The following is a 13,466-nucleotide window of genomic DNA, read 5'->3' on the forward strand; positions in this document are numbered from 1 at the left end:
TTCAAAGAGACAGGAGTACATGTCACTGCATAAATTATTCGTTGTGAATTATTCTCTTGATTGTAAAGACTAAAAAAGAAAAAAAAAAAAGGCTTATTTTGCATGTTTTGTTTGCTGTTTTTCAAAGTGCTTTACAGCCATGAAACTAGTGTTATCCCCATTTTATAGGTGGATAAAGCTGAGGCACTTGGAATTTGTGATTTAGCTAAAGCCACAGATTACACCAAATGCCAGGATTAGGACCAGAAATGTGATTTCTGACTTAATTTTTTATTCTCTTCTCAGTAAATAATTCTTCCAGACTGAAGGAAACAGGAAGATGGGGTAGGAGGTTTTATGCTCAAGCACCAGTAAAAACAATGAGTTTAGCTCATACCTCATTCCTGGCTTTGTTACTGATCGGTAGGTGTTTTGTGTTTTAGAGTGGTAAAGCTTATCTTCAGATTTTCTCTCCTCATGAAAGGCATTCAAAACCCGTGTTGGTGGGTTTAGGATGTTGAGACCATCCCAAACCCCTGGGTGAGGGTTTATGGTGGAGTGGGTCTTTCTGTTTAGGTTATTCTCCTTCCTCCATCACCTCAGCTCTCTCCTGGTCTCCCTCCTGAGGAAGTGTGAGGAGGTTCTGCTGATGGTAGCATCCGCCACCTTCAGTGGCACGAAGAGCAGCATCACAGTGAGTAGTGACCCCTAATTAAGGGGGTCAGTGACCAGGGAGGTCAACTCCTAATTTCTAGATGAACCTGCTGGTGAAGCCAGTAGAGTCACTGCAGGAGGAAGGGGAGAGTTTTGTAATCTCAATACAGCATCCATTGCCTCTAGCCAGCAGCACCCAATTCAAAGAATTGCTTTAGAACCTTTTAAACCAGACAGGCTGGTTTAAATACTCGAAGAGAATGTCCATTACTTTCCCTAAGACCCCGTGTCTGTAGATACCCTCGAAGTCATCTCCTAGACAGTATGCACAACAGAAACCAATTCACTTCTCTTCCATCATTTTCATTCATGTGCTTCCTGCTTATCCATTTCCCAATGCAGTCCTTGCTGGTCTGAATTCATATGCCCAGTACCCATCTTTCTTCAGGATTTCTGTCACTGACACACACTTCCGACCCATTTCTATTTACTCCTTGTGCCTTCTCCAGCCTAATGTGCAGAAAAATGTCACTTACCTCATTGCTCAGGTACTTCACCAACCTTCAGGCCAGGTTAGATGTGAAAGATCTTGGTGCTTCCCTACTTGTGAAAGACTCTATATGCTTATATGAGAACTTTTTCATGTAGATCCAGCTGACCACAAGAACCTTGGTCTTAGGCATAACCACAGTGAGTCTTCTCCTTTGCCTATACAGGACTCCTACAGCTAACAAGAAATTAGGTGGATTTTGATAGCTCTTGAGCAAAGGTTTAGACAGCTGTGTTGGTACTGGAAGGAATTTTAAGCAGAATATTTTGCATTTATACATTTAGATATGGACTGGTGCATTTAGGTGTGTGATTAGTAGGTAGACAGCAGCTCAGAGCAAGACTTAGCTCCATAATGCTCCCCTCATAATCTTTTCCTTCTGTGTTTGTATGGGTAATGTGGAACTTATGGAATGCCCTGTCTTACTGCTGATGAGTTCAAAGCCCATGTGTGATGCAGTGATTTGAGCCATAGACATCCACAGAGCACGTTTTAAACTCTAGGGCTTTTGGTTAAATGGGGTGGAGCTCCCCATGCTTAGCTATGTTTTCTATGAAGCTGTGTGTGATCAGTCACATGAAGATACTCAGGATATACCTTCCAGAGCATTGAAGGCAAAGCTTTCTCAGTTTCCAAACCTGAGTAGTGCTAAACAGAAGCAGGAACAGCTACAAAATCTTCATATTCACCAAAAATTGGCATTTAGGCTACAAAAAATCAGGCAAGAAAATAAGAATGAAAAAGTCACTATCATTATTTTTCCTTAAAAGCCTTCTCTCAAATTCTATATATTTTGCTTATTTGTCTCCACTATTTTTTTCTAATGGTTATAAGTAAAGATGCAGGTTTTATTTTACTGTGATCATATTCAGTTGCACTTTCCAATTTGGATAAACAACGCAAGTTTTCTAAGAATGTTTTTTAAGAAAATATAAGAAAATGTTAAGAAAATTCAGGGAACGTTGTGCCTTCTTGCCTCAAAGATAGGCATTATCAACGAAAAATCTTGCAAATTTTAAAATCAAACACTTTAAAAACAGTATTGTATGGCATTCCTACCTTCTGCTAAGTTTGTGGGATTGCATTACATGTTTTCTCTCCTGTTTTGCTCTTGAAAGATGTCCCCATCAGGAAAACAACAGGAAAAACTGGCCAACCTGGAGATACTCCAGGTGAAAGTTTAAAGGAGTATATGTGAAGAGCTGTCAAACCCTAAAAAGTAAATAGAGAAAGCAGTTTGCTGTCCTTCTGCCTGTAGTCCAAAAAGAATTTTCTTCCATGTAACTTCTTCTGTTTGAAAACAAGTATTCCAGTCCAGATTAAATAGAAAAAGAATGATTTATAGCTAATTCATTGAATCTGATCTTAAAATGTTCTGTTTTCTCCAATGTGCTTTCTACTTTATTTCTTATGTCTTGCCTATCGCTGTGGCATCTGAGTACATTTCTTAAGTCATTTAAATAAATAAATAACAAAAAAATCCACAAAGCCTTGAGGAATCATGGAGAAATTACTTTTCATGGAGCACTTGTTTATAAAATGATGTAGAGTTTTACTGCATAGTTGTGGGTGGTTTGGATACTAGTTCTAGTCAGCTGCCTAGAAAAATCTGTGCATGAATAAACCTAGACTTCTGTTGTGGTCAGTATTTAGCTACTTAAATACCTCCGAATAATATTTGAAGCTTACATATCCCTCAGTGGCCCCAAGTAAGTGTGAGTCAGATGGGCACTTTGCTTGTAACTCTTTGTTTTCCCTTTTTTTTACTGTGAATAGTGATGTGCATAAAAATTACAGAGAAAAGGGAGATGACTGGAGAAAACAAGAGCCAAGAATTGAAGAATGCAAAAGAACAGGAGAAAAATGGAAAAGCAGGGCATCTGAAGATGAATGAGAAAAGAAGGGATGTAATAACACAAGGTATTTATTGCATCCCTTTTCCTCTGACTGCTGTAGCTTTGAGGAGGATATTTGCATCTGCAGAGAGGTCGTTGTACCACTCATCCCATATGGAATATTTATTTGATTTTTGAAGCTTAGAAGAAGCACAGGATTGTTGAGAAAAGAGATGGTAGAGATAAAAATGGATTGAACAATATTCTTGACCTCAAGTTCAATTTAAATAAAGATGGGATTGTAACTACAGGCTCTAAAGGCTATAGGAACTTACCCTGTAGTAGTACACATGTTCTTTTCATGTTGACAGCTCTGCTGTGGCCTGAGGCCATCTCTTACTCCTGAGAGTGCACAGAAGGGTCTGTTGCCCAAGACTGCTATTAACTGAAAGTTTTTAGCACTTCACAGTGCTGGATCTGATGGGGTTCCTCTCCCTTTAGCCGTTCCATCTAAGTTTTTGGGGAAAAAAAAACAACAAAAAAACCAAAAACAAACTTCTGATAATTTATTTTTCCACACAGACACAACAAAATGTTTCTAATGATACACTGAAGAATAATCTAAGTAGAGTCAGGGATAGCTGAAAATGTAAAGGTTTGTGTACATATACCAAATTTGGGGACAGCCTTTTTCTCTCCCTTTTTCCTTTATCAAACAACAGAAGTAGTAAGTCTGTGAACTGTACTGCAGAGGAAACTTCTTTTGCTTCTCCCCTAACAGCAGTGAGAGCTCCCTCCACAGCAGATACTGACTGCCATCCTGCAGGGATGCTCCTGGTTCTCTGAGGCACAACAGCATTCCAGGCTGGACTCAATGCAGGGAGGGCTTTCAACCATGCTGCTGCAACCCAACAGTATTAGGAAACATTTTTTTATGTAAGACACATTTTTGTAGAATTTTAAGGATAGAAAGGATTTTTATGACCTTGACACTGTTTCTATAATCTACCAGGTCCTTGCCTCCGCAGGACTCTAACATCCGTGAGAGTTTACAGCATAACTTCTAGGAAGACATCAAGTTTCATGTCACGATTGCTTGGGACAGAGAATCAGTAAGATCCCTAGGTAGGTGGTGTCTTTGTTAAACTGTTGTTGTTATTATTATTATTTTTTAAAAGTATAAAAAATGCATCTATCCTTCCAGAGCAGTGTAGAGTGTTCTGGATTAGAGCAGCCAAATGAATTAACAGAACTTTTCTCACTCAAACCGTTTTTATTTAAGAGACTTCAAAGTATCTCAATGGCATGTTTCCCAATAGGGGATGTTGTCAGCCTATAATTTTTACTTTATGGACCCGTTAACAAAACCTGACAGCTAAATTATAGGTTCTACCTCTGGTCACCCCAATAGTATTTGTGAGTGGGCATGAATGACTGCAGACATTTGATTTGTGGATCAAGACGATCTCTTTGGCTTCATGGACATATTGAAATGAATATGCACAGCAAACAGAAACATCTGCTTTTTAAACAGACATCCAGAAAGTAGAGAATCTGCAGCCAAAACAGAATTTCGAAGCATAAAATCTCAGCACAAAAAACATACTTTGTGAATCAGTAGAGTTTGGTTTTAGTTCACAGAGGTATCCAGTTTACAGTGTCTGGCCTCTTTTGCTGTCTGTCCTTCATCAAGCTTTTTAGGAGTATTGAAAAAAATATATAAACCAGACAAGGCATATACTAGTGTAAAGCAAGACAGCCAGGGATTGCTGCAGCCATGAACAAAATAACAGAACAGACTGTTGAGAAGAGAGGAGGGGGAAATTGCATTGGTGCTTGTGCCTCAAAAATTCATCTGGTATCTGAGACTCAAAAGGGAGGGTCTCTGCCTTCACTATGTAAACATATACAGGTTAGATTCTTTGGAATACCTGGTGAAGTCCCTTTTCTGTGAGAATGATGCAGTCAAAAGTGGATACAGCTTAAGTGTCCATATTTGAGTGTCAAAGTGAATCCCTAAATGATTACATATATCAAAAAAAGCTGACTTTCAGAAATAGAGGGGAACTCTCCCTATGCAAAGCTGACTTTCAGAAATAGAGGGGAACTCTGCCTTCTGTTGGTTTTCAAGGTGAGCCATAAAGCTCAGCGCTATTAATAATCAATCCTGTTGCACATGAATAAAAAAATTCTGGTCTGGTTATCAGTGCTTAGAGAGCTAAGTTTTAACATCTTCATTTTTATTCTTAGAGTAGAATAGTAGTCATTCAGACAACAGCATTGTTACTCATGCAAAGTGTTAGACAGAAAGCTGTGACCTTTTATGTACACTGAGATTTTAGTTTAGTTAACTGATATTATTACCTGTTTAATTCACAATCTAGAATTTAATGACAACTTCAAAATAGTAATTACATGGCTTGCAAACAGATTATTCATCTTTAAATTTGGCCCTCCTAAATGGTTTATCATATTCCATTTTCCTAAACAGTCTTCTCTGTCTTGGGAAAAAAATTACTGTCTTGCAATAACAAAAGACATTACTGCTAATTGAGTCCCCCTCATCTTCCTTCCTCATGAGATGGCTTCTCCAAAGTAATTATGTATCCACTTTGGTTTGATAACATTGCATTACAAAATATTATCTTTTATAGGTTTACTCTCAATTTCTAGCAGCCTTCCAAATCCTTTGGAGTATTTACAACTAGTAAACTTGGATGAGAATTTTCTCTTGGTTCTGGGTTTGGCCTGGCCAGGGCTGCTGATAGTGCCCTTCTGAAGGCTGGTGGTATGCACCATCCACAGTGTGCCATTTCATATTATGAAGAAGAGCAAATGGGAGATAATCTTTGAGAGGCTTAATACTGGGTACTGCACATAAATAAAAATAAATAAAAATTTATAAAAAATGCAATATGCTTATATAACAAAGGTATAAAAATTTTTATTGCCACTCATTTCAATAAGCTCCTGAATGTAGCATTTTTTCTGATAAGTATTGATGTTTTATCAACTGTCTTGAAATAAGGACAAAAAATATCCTTTCCTACTATTAATCATCACATTTTCTTCATAAGTAAGCAAATAAATTTATTACTACTCCAGCTGCACTTTTCTGAGGAGCATCAGTAATTCTGGGTATTCTTGTTTTCATTTCCAAGTAGGCTGACCATGAAATGTCTTTGTAGGGTCCCACTTCTGGTGGTCCACAGGTGAGCTGCTGCTTCCAGCTAAGGGTGAAAGAATCAGTCATTTAGAGTCGCTGCTGTGCTGACACACTGTCCTGAATTCTCCTTTGGCACAATTACAGCTGTGTGGAGCTTGACCCAGTTAACATCCAGTTTACCTCTAGGTAGTATAATACCTCCAGACAGATTGGCTTTCCTTTCTGCAACTCCAGCAAAGCTCTTTCATGTAAGGGGCACAGAATAACACTTAATCTCTCTCTATCACTTCGCCTTTTCAAATTACCTCAAACTTCCCTTTACATGAATTTACAGAGCCTGAAAGTAGGATAGTTTCATCTTGAGTAGTCTACTGCATTTGCTATAAAAGAAGACTGACTGAGTTGATTTCTATGGGAAAGTATATGCCCACTAGTACATTATTTCACATTATATTGTACTTTCTTTCAATTCCTTTACTTGCTGGTGGGAAAGAACCAAAGTTTTCATACACTCACAGTAAAAATAAGTAGTCTGTGTTTTTGAAGTTGGACAAGACTGTGATCAATCACTTTTTTTTTTTTTTTTTTTTTCTTTTTTATGTATATATGTAGTTTCTCAATATTCTATAAGCATCTATCTCCAAGTGGAGGCAGAGTAGATAAAGAAAAAAGTTCTTTCTAGGCTTCAGGGCAAACCCAAAGCATTCAGGTTGGATTTGGTTTCGTATTAATCCTCTAAAGCTCAGTGTATACTAAAATCTCCCGAAGACACAAGGTTTTTTGTTGTGGTTTTTTTTTTTTTTTCTTCTCTATTTTCCTTGGCAACTAAAACACATTTTGCATAACCACATTATGTGCTTCACTGTAATATATGAGATTTCATAAATGATATAAATGGCCTCATACAAATTCAAAACAGCACAAGAGTCAATAAACTTATACAGCAAAAATTCCAGACTGAGCAGAGAAATATCTGAGCTTTGCAAAACTGATTCATTTTTTCCTTTAAAAAAAAGAGCCTTTTCCTCTAACTCCCCTAAAACAATGACATTTGGGTATATTCAATTTCTTCACTCAATGAGTTTCCTAGTGGGTTTTTTTGATGTCTTCATCAAATTATTTTTTCCCTTCGTTTAACATTATTACTTATACACATACACATCCAAATAGATCTGAAATTGGTTTTATAGGGACACAGTTGTGCTAGAAAGTAGATTATTTAAGAGGGTACAAGCTTTGGCTCTATTGGTCTGCAAATAATTTGTGAGGAAATATTCAAACCTAATTAGTGTGATTCAACTAGTGCTGAAAGAAAAATCTTTGTTCCATGATCATATTCATTACAGGTTTACATTACTGAATTATTACTGAAATATCTTCATTTTAATCTTTGATAGCCCAATTGCCAATAAGGTGTTCGGTGGTCTGTTTGTTGCAACTTTTGCTTGAAAAACATAAAAACATCAATTCAATTGTAATTGAAGAATTGTTATTGCTCTGTTTTTATGGATGCTTTTTCATAACTCTCACCTAGAAACTGGTTTATTTGAGATATATCCTTTTTTATGTTCATCTTGGCTCTATTGCTATTCATTGTGTTCCAAGTGACTGTGTTCTTAGAAAAGGCCTCCTAAATTTAAGAAAACTAGATTTTTATCTTACTCACTTTAGAACTGTACATAAGAAACACGTGACATTTTGTGGCCTGATCCTGTGCCTAAAGTGGTTGTGAAAAGACTCTTACTAACGTCTGCAAGCACTGGATCATGGTCTTCAGTTCCTTGTTTTTAGACTTCGCCAAGCAGTCTGAAGTCAAACTGCAATTTTACCTAATTGAGCCTTTTAAAAACTGATAAGTCCCACATTCCTCCTTTTCTTCCAGATTCCACAGGTGTGTAATTTGATAATTTGTTTCTTTCTAAACACATAATTAAACTAATGAATATATATATTTTGAATCATACTTCTCATTTTTTCTCATTTGAAAGGAAATGAAAGTAAACATTGGTGAGCAGTACTCTCACTGGAACTCAATGCTGTACATTGAGTTTTCTTTGTCTGGAAACAATTAAGTGTAACAAGCTCTCTCCATTGTTTTAATGTGCTCATCAGACTGCCCCAAATTCAATGTGGGGCTTTTCAATTCAAGTCCAGTGTCTTCTACAATATATGATTTTTGAAGCAGCTGGAAACGAAGGTTGCTCATGAGTTTACCAAAAGGAAGGTGCAGGTGCAGGTGAGCATCGTACAAACTTGGACAAAATATTTAAAAAAATCAACAAATTCTGAGGAGATTCTGTTTATTTTTGGCACTACCTTTATTTTCACCTGCAGTTATTTCCTTATTCATCCTTCTTTGTTAATCTCTGATTTACTGAGTTTTGGCACAATAGAAATATGGCTCTGCAGCACATGCCTTTGCTAACATTCAAGGAGACAGTATGACATTTTCTTTGACTAGCATAAGATGAAGAAATTCAAAGCCTAGTACTTTTATAGAATAAACCACCTGCCTTTTGGTTAGTTTAGTAAAGACTGAAATTCATCTAGGCACTTGGAAGAAATGGAAGGAGAGAGAGAGAGAAGGAGAATATAAGCTTGACATTCAAATAATTCAAGCAACCTAATTCCATTTAGAAACTCCTTACCATAAGTTGCAATTGTGCTGAACTGGATCGAAGGAAAACTTTTCGTGCAATTATTTTCTCTCTACTGAAGAACTTCAGTGTGTGTTGTAATGCTTCATACTTTACTATCATACCCATTTTTATTATAGCAGCAAAAATACAGACATTTCAAAGCAATTTTATTCCTGATATTTTATATCTGTATGTGTATGGATGTATGCATTCAAGGAAGTATTGAAATGCTGCTAAGAGACAAGCTAAGGAATTGAATGCACTAATATACAGGGTTGCCCTTTAAAGGTGCCAAAGTTAATTCAGCAGTAACCTACACCTTTGGCATAATATGTCAATTATATGGTAGCTTTTTAAAAAGTAAGTCTCTCTTCTTTATTGCTTAAAAATATTTTCTTTTTCCAGTTAAAGCATGCAGTCTTCTGACTGAATCTGCTAGCCTTTTGACTCCAAACAAGGCATTTAGGTATTTCAAGTGATGTATTTCATATAGTTAGGAGGCTTAAAGTTACTACTTTCCAAACACCACAGAATATTTTCCTGCTTGGTTCCTGCTTGTCCTGTTGCTGCTCTGCACATAGACTCATAGAATGGTTTGGGTTGGAAGGGACCTTAGAGATCATCAAGTCCCAACCCCCCTGCCATGGGCAGGGACATCTCCTGCAAGACCAGGTTGCTCAAAGCTCCATCCAACCTGGCCTTAAACACTCCCAAGGAGGGGGCTTCCACAACTTCCCTGGGCAACCTGTGCTAGTGTTTCATCATCCTCACAGGAAAAAAAATATTTCCTAATATCTAATCTAAATTTTCCCTCTTTCAGTTTAAAGCCATTACCCCTCGTTCTCTCACTACAAGCCCTTGTAATAGTCCCTCTCCATCTTTCCTGTAGGCCCCACTCAGGTTCTGGAAGGTTGCTTTAAGGTTTGCCCAGAGCCTTCTCTTCTCCAGGCTGAACAATCCCAACTCTCTCAGGCTGTTTTCATAAGAGGGTGTTCCAGCATTCTGATCACCTTTGTAGCCTTTTTCTGGACTCTCTCCAGCAAGTCCATGTCCTTCTTTGTTGAGTGGACAAGAACTGGACACAGTACTCCATTTCGGGTCTCCCTGGAGACATTCAATTTCAGGCTTGATCGGGCTCTGAGCAATCTGATCTAGTTAGAGATATCCCTGCTTATTGTTGGGGGGTTGGACTCGATGACCTTTAGGGGTCCTTTCCAACCCACAAGATATTCTATGATTCTATAATATCAACAGTGTTTTTGCCTGTGTATAACTTCAACAAATCATATTCCAGTTTTGTTATGTTTTTTTGGCATGATGGCATTGTTGTGTTTTTTACTTGAAACCTAATTTAATTATAAAGACCAAAATTCATTTCTTGGAAAGATAGGTTGGTCTTTAAAACTTTTTTTTTCTTTTCTCTTTTTTTAACCGAGTTGCAAACTAAGAGAAGACTGATTAATGCCTGTATTTAAGTCTTCTAAAATACAGATTAAGGTGTTTAGTATGGTTTACAAAATACCACTTGGCTGGTAATTCTCTAATTGTCATCAGGTACTTATGTGGACTTTTAGTTACCAGCATACCTTTTAATTAATTTAAAAATATTTCTACATTAAATATATGTATTAAGCATTATTTTTAAGCATCATCATAAATCATGCCAGAAGCTTTGCAATTAATAAGATGCAAGATCAAATTTGCCACTAATGATTGTCATTATAACAACTATTGAGGGCAGCTCAGCTGAGAAGTGAAACAATAAAAAGTTAAATGACTCAGTAATGGTGTTTATTATGCACTACATTAAAACCATGACCACTTCTGGGTTACTTTAAACAAGAGTGTGCTAAAGTTCACAATATTAATGAAAATAATTTTAAATTGTTCTGTTATAGGTTAAAGGCTTCATCTCTGCTAAATTGTTTCCGGCTTTCATAGAAAAACTGGGAAATAATAAGCAGATCCGAGGCAGTTTTCTATTATTTATTTATTTATTTATTTATTTATTTATTTATTGTAGAGTGACCTTTGCTTTCTTTGATATATTGTTTTGATGAGGCTATATTATTTTTCGTATTATTTTTCAGTATTAAATTCTGTCTATAGGTGGCGCTAACTTCTTACTGTTTCAGAGAATCCAGGAAAGAGATTCTTGATTTACCGAAAAGACTTGGCAGTTTGTATCCCATAATCCAGCAGTGAGAGCATAAAATAATTTGCTTGAAATTTGCTTTAAAACTTTTTTTTTTTTTTTTTTTAAGATGATAATGACTATGAATGGAAAAGAGGATCAGAATGTCAGGTGTAGGTTTGTAAAAAATATTTTTATGTCTTTAATACCTTTAACATTAAACCTTTTGAAAATAAATGAAATCAATCTTAAAAATAATCAGTATATTTTGGAATATAGTCTTGTGCTGGCAGTGTGAATGTAATAATAGAAAATTTTGATTCAAATACTTCCTTTTCAAAATTTACAATACATCATCATATATGTCTTCTGTTTCATTAGGTGAAAAAAATAGTATGGTTTCTACATTACATGGCCTGGAAAATGGTATTTAGATACTTAAAGGTGCAGTACAGTTCTGCTGAAGTTAATGTGGTTGTGAATATATGACTAAGCATAAATCTAAGCATTAAAATATGATCTTTATAATTTTTTGCAATAAATAACAAATATCAGGCATTTAAAATGCTTTTCACAGTTATGAGGCACTATGACACTGTGATGAATGTCATTAGCACACCATTTTCTGTGTGCTAATGATGTTAATAAACCCTAATTTAAATTAAACCTCTTTTTGTGCATCGAGTAGAATGAGGCACAAACTTGTCAAGTTATCAACTTTTTATTCCAAAAGCAATTATCGATTCAGAAAGGATCTGTCTTGTTTTGGAAATTATTAATAAGGAACAAGAATGTTATTTGTTGACATTTAATAAAATCTTTGCATATCATCCCTTTTATCTAATCTGAAAAGATCACAGACTAGTCAGTAACATTCAATATAAGCTTGTGCTGTCCTTGTCAGAAAGTTACTTTAGAAAGCAGAGAACATGAGCCAGCAGTGTGCCCAGGTGGCCAAGAAGGCCAAGAGCATCCTGGCCTGCATCAGGCCAGCTGGGGTAAGGAAGGGATTGTGCCTCTGACCTCAGCACTGATGAGGCCACACCTCGAGCACCGTGTTCAGTTCTGGGCCTCGAACGCTAAAAGGGACATCGAAGTGCCAGAGCGTGTTCAGAGAAGAGCTACCAAGCTGGTGAAGGGTTTAGAGACCAAGTTATACTAGGAGTGGCTGAGAGAAGTGGGGTTTAATTCAAAGAAGAGGATGCTGAGGGGAGACCTCATGGCCTCTGCAACTATCTGAAAGGAGGTTGTAGGGAGGTGGGTGTTGGCCTCTTCTCACAAGTAAATAACAAGAAGACCAGAGGATATGGCCTGAGGTTGCAGCAGGGAAGGTTTAGATTGGATATTAGGAATAATTTCTATACTGAAGAGTGACCAGGCACTGGAACAGGCTGCGCAGGGAGGTGACTGAGTCACCATCCTTAGAGATATTAATGAAAAGTGTAGATGTGGCACCTCAGTGGCTGAGGTCACGGGGTTTTTGGTGGGTGTTTTTGGTAGAGTATGTTGTTGTTTTTTTTTGTTGTTAAGTTTATTTATTATTATTTTTTTAGTTGATGGTTGGACTTGATGGTCTCAGAAGTCCTTTCCAACCATTATAATTCTATGATTCTGTGAAAGAGAAAAATAATTTCTGTGTCTCCAGATTTGCACAAGAATGGATTTCTATTTGTAAAAAATACTGTTTAATTCAATATTCTCCCATCATTTTTTGTTTGAAGTAGCTAAAATAATCCTCCCTGAACTCTTGTGAGATATAGAAAACTTGTTAGTAGTCAACAAAAAAAGACCTTACACATTACTAGCCTCTTGAGGTTCTGAATGGCAATAAACAACTGTGGCTGGGAATACAAGACCCAGGCTTCTCAGTGTAGACTGTAGGGTGTTTTTGGCAAAGCAAAGCTACGAAGGACTAACACAAAAGAAGACATTGAAAGTATTAATTCGTGTACTGATGTAGAGATCTCCTAGACATATAATGAAAACAAAGAAAGTGCATGGCATACATATTTTTTTTCATAACTTAACCAGAATATCTGCTCATGCCAGCTGTTGATCCTTGTTAGAAACACAGCCTCCAAAACACCTCACATGTAGGCCTCACTGAAATTTCAAATCCAGATTTAGACACAAAATTTGGAGATCATTTCCATCCCTTCTTCCTTTAGCTATGGTTTAAGGAAACACAGAATCAGAGAATTGACAGAGTTGGAAGGTACATCTAGTTCAACTCTCCTGCTTAAACAGGATCCCCTAGAGCACATTACTCAGGACTGCATCCAGGTGGGTTTTAAATAACTCCAGAGGAGGGGACTCCTCAACCTCCCTGGACAGCCTGTTCCGGTGCTTTTCATGATCCAGTGAAACACACCGTGGTTCAATTCCTACTGAAAGCCCTTTGCTTTCTTCCTAAGTATGGAAGCTTTTTTAGAACTTTTTCAATATGTTATTACATTATTTAAAGTTTCATTTTCATTTCAGAAACTTCAATAATGCCATTTGCTTTAAT

Source organism: Chaetura pelagica, unplaced genomic scaffold (genome assembly GCF_000747805.2).
Source record: "Chaetura pelagica isolate M959 unplaced genomic scaffold, ChaPel_1.0 scaffold147, whole genome shotgun sequence".
NCBI classification, from domain to species: Eukaryota; Metazoa; Chordata; class Aves; order Apodiformes; family Apodidae; genus Chaetura; species Chaetura pelagica.